This window comes from Sesamum indicum, linkage group LG9 (assembly GCF_000512975.1).
Source record: "Sesamum indicum cultivar Zhongzhi No. 13 linkage group LG9, S_indicum_v1.0, whole genome shotgun sequence".
Lineage (NCBI taxonomy): Eukaryota > Viridiplantae > Streptophyta > Magnoliopsida > Lamiales > Pedaliaceae > Sesamum > Sesamum indicum.
In genome coordinates this window covers 11644403-11655632 of record NC_026153.1, presented here as the reverse complement: position 1 = coordinate 11655632, position 11230 = coordinate 11644403, and the positions used below count along the sequence as shown (strand labels likewise).

Sequence of the window (11230 nt, the reverse complement as noted above, 5' to 3'; positions counted from 1 at the left end):
CTAATCTCAAACATGGTAGATTTGGGCAACAGCGATGGCCGTGGCCACATGGCAGATCTGGGAGACGATGACCCGCCGTTGCCAAGATTTCAAATTTTAGTATATTAGTTTTTGGATTGTGATATTATTTTTCAATTAAATTATTAATTTATAAAAAATATATATATTTTTTGGTATTTTAATATTTAAATAAATATATCTAAGAACAAAATTATTAATTTTTTTTAGAAGGGATGAAAATACAAAAAAAAATACTAAAAATATGATTAAAACAAGTAAAGTTGACTAAGGCAATTTTAAACACAATATGGGAACATTTTATCAATTAAGGGCCAACAAATTTTCAAGACGCACAAAAAATCAAGTTCAAACGCATACCCACGAGTGTACACAACCTTCCATGAAATTGGGGGTTTCATGAACTTATTAAAAAGGGGCGGCCGGGGGAGGGGGGTTGTGTTAGCCTATACTTCAAAATACAAGAGGGGTTTTAGCTAATTTGTCAAAACACAATGGGCAAAATGAAATTTAGCCAATATTTTATGCTTTAAAAAGATTATTTCTGAAACTAAAATTCAGCACATTATAAGCTCCGAAAATATTTTATAAGATTTAAAAATTTATAAAATATTTTAGAAAAGCTCATTCAAACACATTGATGGAATTATCGATAATATAGAAAGTATTGATACCTAGCATCATGTGGATCCGTGGCGCAATGGTAGCGCGTCTGACTCCAGATCAGAAGGTTGCGTGTTCGACTCACGTCGGGTTCAATTCCCGCTTTATTCTTTTTTTTACCCCTTTTGTCCCTCCCGAAATAGCATTAAAAATTGATTATTAATTATTTATAACTTTATCAGATAAGTGGATCCGTGGCGCAATGGTAGCGCGTCTGACTCCAGATCAGAAGGTTGCGTGTTCGATTCACGTCGGGTTCAATTCCCGCTTTTTCTTTTTTCTTTTCTCTTTTCCCCTTTTGCCCCTCCGGACATAACTGATATCTCTATCCACATATCTTCCTACTTATTCGCGTGCGCATGGGGAATTTCACCAATGTTGAAGAGTTTGAATAAGTATGTAACCGCTGCGCGCTGTCCCTATCTACATTTTTATCTTGTGGTTTAACTTTTCTTATATGTTTTTTTACTCTGGTTTCGGGTTTTGCTAATACTCCTACATTCATATTCCATTTTTGGAAATATATGTTTATTGTTGGTTTGTGTTTTCATTTTCAGTAGAAAATTGTGTGTTTTTAATTTTTAATTTTAGTTAATTTACATATTGTAAGCATTAATATAAAGTAATTGAGCTAAAAAGATACCGAAAGAAAATTTAAAAAAACAAAAAAAACAAATGCATTGAGGTTACCACAACAAATATAACATTTAACTATGCTGCTATAGTTAATAATAAATAGTTATTGATTACGGTTAATAATAACATTAAGGGGCTAAAAATACTTACCCAATTGTATTTTTCGTGTGTGAGATACAATTCTAGAAGAGAGAGGATAATTTGCACCATTTTAAATAACACAGAGGGTTATATGATTTTTTCTTTTTACAAAAGCTTATTTAAATATTTTGAATATTACTGGGGCTAATATGAAATTTACCCTAAAATCACTATAATAAGACAAACTTATCAAATCATATTTGAGTGAAAAATCTTGCCTAAAATCTATGATGCAACTGATACCACCAGTTAACTATGTCAATAATTATCTTAACGCAATTTACCTCCATGTGATATTATAAATGAATAAATTATCCTTTTATAAAAAATAATAGTAATTTACTTCCTTATATTTTTTTTTGAAATGAAACAATTTATCTCCCTATCTAAGGAGGTAAATTGCTTCATTTTAAAAAATATAGGACGATAAATTGCTGCATTTTTAAAATACAAAGAGGTAAATTACTTTGTTTAGAAAGATAATTTGCCCATTGGTAATTGTTAGGTTTTTATCCCACAATGATGAGCCCAGAAATCACAAACTATTACAATAAATGGTGGGTTACAAAAAGACCTAAATAATATTACAAGCCGAATTGCAAACTAATTAAAAAGCAATGAAGAAACTATCATATCTACAATATATATATATATATATATATATTACACAAAAATAAAGAAAGAACCCGAAACATAAATCCAACACTTTTTCGGCTCAAAGACCAAATTTGGTGAAGAGTCTCCCACGGCCACTAATGCCGGCAACCTCACTCACTGGTTGCAAGTTTTTATCAGAAAGGCAGGTCAGGTCCACCAAGGACCAAAGCATAACCAACCAACACCATTAAGGTAATTTCTCAAAAAAGATCACAGATATGTTCACAAAGAATAGAGGAAATTTTTGAGGTTCTGGTATTGTTCTATTAAGTTGGAACAAACCAGAAAGAGGAAAGAGTTTTATATTGGTCGAACATTAAAGATGAAGGCGATAGAGAAATTTCGAGGCCATGGAAATCAATGGTTTAGAGAAACAAGGGGGAGAGAGAGAGAGAGAGAGAGAGAATACGAAGGGAAAACAACAGCCAAGGGAATGAGGAAGGAGGAAAGTGATTAGGGTTAGGGTTACCAGCAATATATAGTTAGAAAGCTGGGTCGGGTGAAGAGGTCGGGTAATCGGGTCGTGGGTTGGTGGACTGGGCTGTCATCTAGATGAGTGAGGAAGTTGGCTGTGGGTTTTTGGGCCTACCAAAGAAGGGTTATGGGCCATTTTCCAACAATTCCCCCCTTGGACCAGGACTCAAAGGGAAATCCAGTCCAAGTACTGATTTGGCATTCATCATCGTCATTTTTGCCTGTAAAAATAGAGATGTTAACAACAAGATTCGAAAGATGATACTGGAAGCACTAAGCAGTACACAACATATTTAACAAAGCATTGGAATAACATAGCACACAGCCAATAGCACTAAGCATGTTAACAAACAATAACAATGCTATAACTCATAGCCATCGAGGCAAAGTCTAACAGCCACCTATGCTCAACCAGCCACCTAGGCTCAAATCCACAAAGGAGCACTTTTAATGCACTAAGTATAAAACTTGCACACAGCATTCAAGAAGTAATAAAATTATGGGTTTGATACAAAATCAATAAACTGTAAATACTTCTTCAAAAATTCCTCAAAGGTTACATTCGCTTCTTCCTTATTTCTGTTATTTTTATTTGGCTTTTTATAGTCTTTTATAAAATAACCCTTTGTGCCATAATTATAGCATCTCCTATCTCTATGTTTTTCATCCCTAGTTCTTTCCTCATTATCACTAGATTCAAAACTGGCATGGCTTCTATTCGTTTCTTTACTATGTCTTTTATGTTCGAAATTTTTATATCTTGTTCTTCCTCTAACAAAATTTATCGCATTTTGTCCCTTACTTGGTTTATTAGTCTTTATGTCAATTTCCTTAATCTTTAATCCGTTAACAACAGCATCAAGACTAATGTTATCCCTATCGTATTTAATGATAACTTTAACATCACTATAATAATCAGGAATGACATTCAAAAAAACAATGACATAATAATCATCTATATTCTTATCACTAGTCAATTTTATATCCTGAACCAATTTTGTAAAATCATCCAAATTTTCATCAATATTTTTAAACGAGTCCAGTTTATAATGAAAAAAAAATTCAAGTAAAAACAATTTGCTTGGTAAAGAAGTTTCCGTATACAAATCTTCTAACTTTTTCCACAAATCCTTTGTTGAAACTTATTTTTCAACTTTTATCAAAATAGTATCTGAAAGATTTAAAATTATTGAGCAATAGGCATGATAGGATCGCATTTTGTGCTTATTTTATGTAATATTTTGACCTATTTTGTGATCAAAATGCTCCTAATTAAATATTATTTTGCAGCATTAGGACAAATAAAATGAAAAATGAAAAAAAGCACCAAAATGAAAATCCGGACAAGACTTAAACTCAATTTTTGACAAGAATTTGGAGATGCTTGGACTATATTTTGATGAATGAGGAGTTTAACTAGGATTATAATTTTATTTCCATAAGCCTTTTAGTTTAATTAGGAATCTACTTTTAATCCTAGTAGAATTAGGTATCTAGTTATTATATATAGGGATGTAATTTACTTTAAGTTTTCAGTGTTGAACTCTTGAAATCTCTACGTTTTTATGATATTTTCTTACTTTGCTTTTCATGCATTCTTCCATGAGCATCTCTAGCTGGTTCTCTCATTCCGGTTGAAAACTTGGTAAATGCTTAAATCCAACGAGTTGTGAGATCTAATTATGCTTTCTATTTTTATTCATATTGGTATTTGTGTTTTCTGTGCTTTTATTACAAATAATCTGATTTATTGTCAAAAATATTTGCCTAGTCAATTGAACTTGCAAATCCGTAATTGTTTGTTTAGTTCAATAACTAGTGGTAACATAGCATAATTGATTATGTAGAAGTTTTTGATTATGTTGTGGGGAATGCACAATCTAACTTAAATAAATCCTCGTAGGAATTTATTGGTTAGAATTGGGCCTTTCTAGTTCTTAATGCTGTCGGTAAATTAAATCTTGAGGATGTTCCCAAGGTTGTTTACTGATTAGGGATTTAGTCAACGGACGTTCCTTGATTATCCACAAGGTAAGGAAAGGTGAGGTCGTTAGGTCGTACCAATGGCCATAACTAATTTATCTATCATGAATGATTGTTATCTTTGTATCTATGATCGACCGTGGAATTAAGCATGATCCTGTCTTTAACTGGAATACTCTTCTCTTATATTCATCTCTTCTAATTTTATTATCTCTTTAGTTTAATTTAGTTTTTATTTTTATTCTTCTTCACAATCAAAAACCCCCTAATTATTCTTATTTTTGAAGGAATTAATTTAAAATCAATCTCTGTGGATTCGACCCTACTCACGCTTCTACAAAAGTGTCTGTAGGAATTATTTTTGGTGGATTCGACACCCATCAAGGCATACTCATCAATCTCAATTTTCTTTTTTCTAGAAATATTTTCAGAATATCTGTCATCAATGGCTTTAAAAATCTTTTGTTATATTAAATTGCCTTTCATTTTTTGTTGTCATATTAAAAAATCAATTTTTCCATCAAATTGTTGAAAATTGTAACCAGTCATTTATTAGAGAATATATAACAGGGGTATTAACAGATAATAATTTAAGAGATATTGCAGAAATGATAAGGGGATCTCAGGTCAAGCTCAACCAAATACCCTTTGACCTCAGGGGTTCGGCCAGGTGAGTTATTGACAGAGAGATTGGGTAGTGGATTTACAGAAAATGCACTAAGCAAAATAATATCAGGATACGAAGTAGAATAATATCCAAAATTTCACACGAAGCAAAATAATTCCAGAATATTAATCGACAGGAAATTTTCACAGTAGAATGTAGAAATATCGACAAAAAATTTTTAGCATAAGTATAGCAACACTAATCACCAGAAAAATATTCAGCAAGCGACAGAAATACTCAAATCCTAGTAGAAAAAAATATATTTTCTTTGAAGCACAGAAAAATAGCAGTATAATATTCAAGTGCTCCCATTTTCTAAAAAGTTGTTTAGTAAAATTGCTTGGTGATTACTGAAATTGCCGAATCTTTCTAATTTTGCTAAGTGCATTATTATTGAAGTACAATTTTTGGTTTTGCTTCGTGCGAATAATTTTTTAAGGGCTGAAACTTCATTCCCTCTAATTTTTTTTTAAAGTTCACTTTGTGCGAAAAAATACCTGTGTGGTTAGTCTCTGAAAATCTGAAAAAATTGCTAAGTGGTTAATTTTGAAATTTTGGTATTTTTTAATTTTTTTCTTTTTCTTTTTTTTTTTTGGCTTTGTGCAAATGTTGTGACCTGTTGTGTGTAATGTTATGCTTAGTGCATTAAAGATGTTCCTTTGTGGATGTTGTGGCTTTGTGTTGATAGCCTTTGTGGCTGTTGGTCTTTGTGACTTGGTTTTGGTGGATGTTGAGACTTTTGGCTGTTAGTCTTTGTGACTTAGTTTCTGTGGCTATGGGTTTATACCATTGATATTCTTTTTTGGTAATTTGCTTGGTGCAAAAAAAAAAAAAAAGAAAAGAAAGACTTAGTGTTATTTGTTATGTGCAAATATTATCTGCTATACGTAAATATTATCTGTTGTATGCTACTTAGTGCTTCTGGTACTATGTTTCTACTTCTGTTCTTAACATCTCTATTTTGCATGTACAAATGGCGACGATGATGCATAATCCAATTTTTGGACTGGGTTTTCCTTTTTTGTTGGGTCCTGGTCCAAGGGAGGAATATTTTGGCCCATGACCCAATTGGTAGGCTCAACCCATATCCACCCATCCCAACATACCTGGATGGCTCTACCCAATCCACCACCCGGCCCACTCTAATGTTGACCCGACCTGGTCCATCACTTATTACTCCTCATTCTACTCGGCCGTTGTTTCCCTTCATCTTCTCTCTCTCTCTCTCTCCCCCTCCCTTGTTTCTCTAAGTAACTGATTCCCATGGCTTCAGAATTTTCTCCACCTCTTTCGTCTTCAATGCTCTACCACTATAAATCTTCCAGTGGCTTCTGGCTTTTAGACACAAGAGAATAACTGAGAACAAAAGACAAAAATCGACTGAGTGATTTCGATGGTCTATGGTGGATGAGCGACTTAGCCTTTGCGGCATGTTGGTATGAGCAACTGGTGTGTTTGGGTTGCCGGCCTTGGTGGCCGTGGACTCTCCCTTCCCGATTCGGCTCCCTAAGCCATCTTTCTTTTCTCTGATTTCGATATTATGTCTAATATTCTATAATTTATTTGTTAGTGTTCCTGTAATCCAGCTTGTAATGTTAGGGGGTTTTTGTAACCCTCAATTTTTTGTAATAGATAAATATTTAGGGTTCTATTTATTGGCTCACTACAGAAATAAATTCTCAATAGTAATATCACGAAGGATTACTTGCATTTTCCCCATTCTCAAATACCAAAGAAATAACACTAATTAATAATCAATCCCCCACACCACCAGATCCACATATAAATTCACACGAAGCTTGCCTCAACCCTTACACTCAAACTACACCTAGGCCAGAACGAAATCTCCAACAGAAGTTCGAAGCTTCACCAAGCAACAAAGCTTATGCTGAATATTTCCTTAATCGTTTCAACGACTTCAAGTGACACCACGGTAGGGATTTTTGGGCTCACCAAAATAGGGCGAGTAAACAACAAGATGTTTTGCACTAAAATATATGGGGGAATTAAATGTAATTTATCTTCGTGTAATATGAAAAATGAGTAAAAAATCTCATTAAAAAAATATTAGTAAATTACCTTTATATTTTGAGAAATGAAGTAAATTAAACCCTCTCGCCTGTTCAACGGTTTAGTCGGAGGATTTTGCTTAATTTACTAATATTTTTTGTTTAAAATACATGGGGTATTTTGTTTAAAAAAAATTCATAAGGTAGTGACCAAGGTGAAATAAATAAATTGCAACTGAGACTTGAACGTTTTAGTGAACTAGTAGTAATCACGTGCATTGCACGTAATGTTTATTTTGACAAAATGATTATATTATTTGAAAGTTTAATTAAATAAAAATATAAGGTATTTCATTAATTAAGAAATATTTTTTAATTTAATAACTACTTTATAAATAAAATAGATCATAACTCATTAAGCTTAATGAATTTGGACTTTTACAAATTATGTCACAAACTTTCTATTCAATAAAAATTCAAAAGCTAAATAATATTATTACGAAATAAGTTGTTACGTAAACACGTAGTTTCATTACATTGGCTTGTTCGATTTTGTTGGCAGGATAAATTCCTTGCTTGGTTTCATTAATTTCTTATTTTTTTTGATGAAATTAGTAATTATCTCCCCATTGTTTGGCTTTTGAATTTCAATATCATCTTTCTTATTCATTTTTTCTTATTTCTATCGTCTTACATTGATTAGATCAATACAATCACATAAGTTTGATAACATGCCCATGTCTCTAAAATATTTGGAGTTATGTTATTATAAACTAACAAATTAGTCATTTGAGAATCGAAATATAAAAAAAGATGGCCAACATTATTAAATAAACAAAAATTATACTTAAAAGATAAGAAATTGTTAGTTATATATATTCCTGTATGTAAAAGGAAAAAATATAAATATAAAAAAATATTATCTTTTGGTAACAATTATACACAATTCGTATAAAATTTAAAACATAAAAAAAAAAGAAAAATTAGGGGCATATTCTGGAATTGCAAGTAGACTCTTTAAAGAGTACATATAGTTGAAGGAAGTTAAAATTATATAAGTTAGACGTATGAAATGCTTCTAATAAACCACGTACTAGAAATTTTAACAAATTTAAATTCTAATTATATGGTGTTAGAACTAACAAACTATGAATCCTAATAATATAACTTATAATTCTATGTAACTTATAATTATTATGTTTCATTTTCTATATTGTTGTCACATATAGGAGTGATGCGTTCGAAAAATGTACGGGTCTAATAGATATGGATTATGCTCAAAACTTGAGCCGAAGCGAATGCAAATCCTAAAGAGAGGACCTGCAAAAAAGGGGTTCGTACTTTGACGCCCAAGTTAGTATTGAATTTGAGATTGAACAAAACTAAAAAGTAAATAAATGTAATTGTAATCGAGATATGGTGAAAAAAGTCGGTGAAAAGTGTAAGAACACGTGATAACGTGCTTGTAAAGTGCTTAGAGAATGGTTAGAGAGTAGGAGAGATGATTTAAAGAGTAAGAGAGATATGAGGGACGTGATCAGAGAGTGAGAAAGGTGTTAGGAAGGTGTGAGAGATGATAGAGAATAGGAGAAGTGTGAGGAACTTGACGGGGGTGTTTAGAGAGTGAGAAATGTGTCAGGAATGTCTCATGAATTTGTGAGAGACGTTAGAGAGTGCTTCTGTGTATAGGAGTAAACTTGTATTTATAGGGAGGTGTCCCCCTACTATGGGGCTCTGCACGTTGCCTTCATTCTCGGGGAGAAATGCATAAGGACCATTTGGATAAGCTATAATATGTTCGTAGCTTCTGTTAATCTTGTCGTTAAATGCTTATCTCCAGTTGAGAGGACTCTTCATGAGCGACGACCCTAAACGTTGGAGAGACTTAGCCGCCAAGGAGTCTAGTGCTTTGGGTGGACCTTCCTCGTCTACAAGGAGTCCCAACCGTCAGGGATGTCCTTCTTGCTAGGGCTGATGTAGTTCTAGGGTGGCTGCTGACCTCTGGGCTGATGAGGTGCTACGTGGGTGACTGGGGTGCCACATGTGTGGACTTTTTGGATCGAATAGTTTGTTAGGTTTTGATCATTATCTGAGTAGGGGAATGTCCTGGGCCTCCTCCATTTGCTAATCTAACTCTGGGGGGTACCCACCAGGGCCGCCTACCAGGTCCTTTTGGGTCTCCTAGGATGTTATAAAGCCTTTCGTTTCTTTTTTCTTTTTGAATCGCTTGGACCTCTTTGAGCCAATTTATTTTTATGCACATCAAGGAGTATTGTAATATGGATAATAATTGATGCTTTGGATATATAGATAGTAAATATTCAACTTATATATTTCTACCACGTATGGTGAAGTTATTGTTTTATTATTGTTCAAGTTATGTAAAAGGAGTTCATATAATGACATTCTCAAGATGATCAACGTGATATTTTCTTGTTCTTAAGAAAGAACAAGAAAAGTAATATCAAAAATATAATAGTAATGCATTGTAAAAACAACATAAATACACAAATCAAGACTAAAAAGTTCAAAAATCAAATTTCTCGTACTTAAAATATTTTTAGCAGAAAAAACTTTTGACATGCGAGAAACATTTATCACCAAAAGATTAAATATTATTAATTCAAAGATAAACAAAATTCTTAAATAAAAATTAATTTTAACAATATATATCAATTAAAGTTTGGTGAAATTACGAGAATATAGGTAATACTGTCGACGTGATTATCAAACATTTAATAAATACGTTTCTTCTTGTTCTTCAAGAACAATGACTTATATCTATAATTTACACTCCTTAAACTTCTATTTTATGATGTCTTATCTTTCCTATCCTAATGTATCTTCTATATTGCATAAATAATATTAACGGTACATGAATTCAAATATTTAAATAACTAAATTTGGTCATTAATAACATATTAACTTTATCTACTACAATAAAACCAATCCAAATAATTGTGAACATGCGCCATCACACTACAAGAAAAAATATTTTAGATAACAAAATAATTGTAAAGAATGCTCAAATTGTTACAATAACCAATTTTTTGTAACAAAGGGTAGTGATTGCTATAATAGAGTTGAATTTTAGTAAGAATTGTATGAATTCGTTACAAGAAAATGAATTTTCTTACAAAAAATAATTTTTCATAACAAAAAGAAAAATATTCGTTACGCGAAGTAAAAGATAACTTGAATAGAACTAATGGCGGCAAATGAACTGTTTTTCTTGAAATAATATTTTGAATTGTCACAATAAAAGTAAAGTTTGTAAAAATAACAGTGGCCACAATAAATCTAGAAATTTTAGAAATAAAATTTGTTTTGTTTGTAAATGCTGACACCATTTTTTAAAATTTTTCCTCATATCTTTTTTAAAAAAAAATATATTTGTATTTTCAATAATTTATAAAACTACAAAAATATACTTTTAAATCTATGTAATATATAAAGAAATATGCGTTACTTATTTATGTATTCACTAACAAATAAATAAATATTTTTTGAAATTATTCAACAATTGAAAATCGAAAATGAAGTAAACCGAGAATTTATTGAAAGTAAATAAGGTGACATATGATTTCTTAAGAAAATATTTTGCGAAAAATATATTACAATTAATCATCTCATGGTGAGCCTCACATATGGATCATCAGCATCTAATACTGGACAATAACTTTTTGATTTGCACGACAAACAGAAGGAGGATGAGGTCGAATATTATTTCAATTATTATTATAAAAAATTAAATTTAACCTCTAAATGATAGCGCATGTAACTCGAATCAGATAATAAAAAATGTAGTAGTGATGAAGGGGAGAAAGATAATTTTGAAATAAAACGAATGATCGAAGAAGCACTTGAACATTGATGATTTAGATTATTAATTTTACACTATGTACCTCATTTTATTCTCGTCATCTATTTTATTACAATTATTATTTTTTATTTTTTAAGATAAAATAATTATATAAAATAA

The 11230-nt window shown here is 31.6% G+C and overlaps 2 non-coding genes across 2 annotated transcripts; both read left to right on the top strand.

Annotated features, from left to right (window-relative positions):
- TRNAW-CCA lies at positions 705-776 on the top strand. Its single transcript has one exon. It is a non-coding gene; the product is annotated as a tRNA-Trp (tRNA).
- TRNAW-CCA lies at positions 870-941 on the top strand. Its single transcript has one exon. It is a non-coding gene; the product is annotated as a tRNA-Trp (tRNA).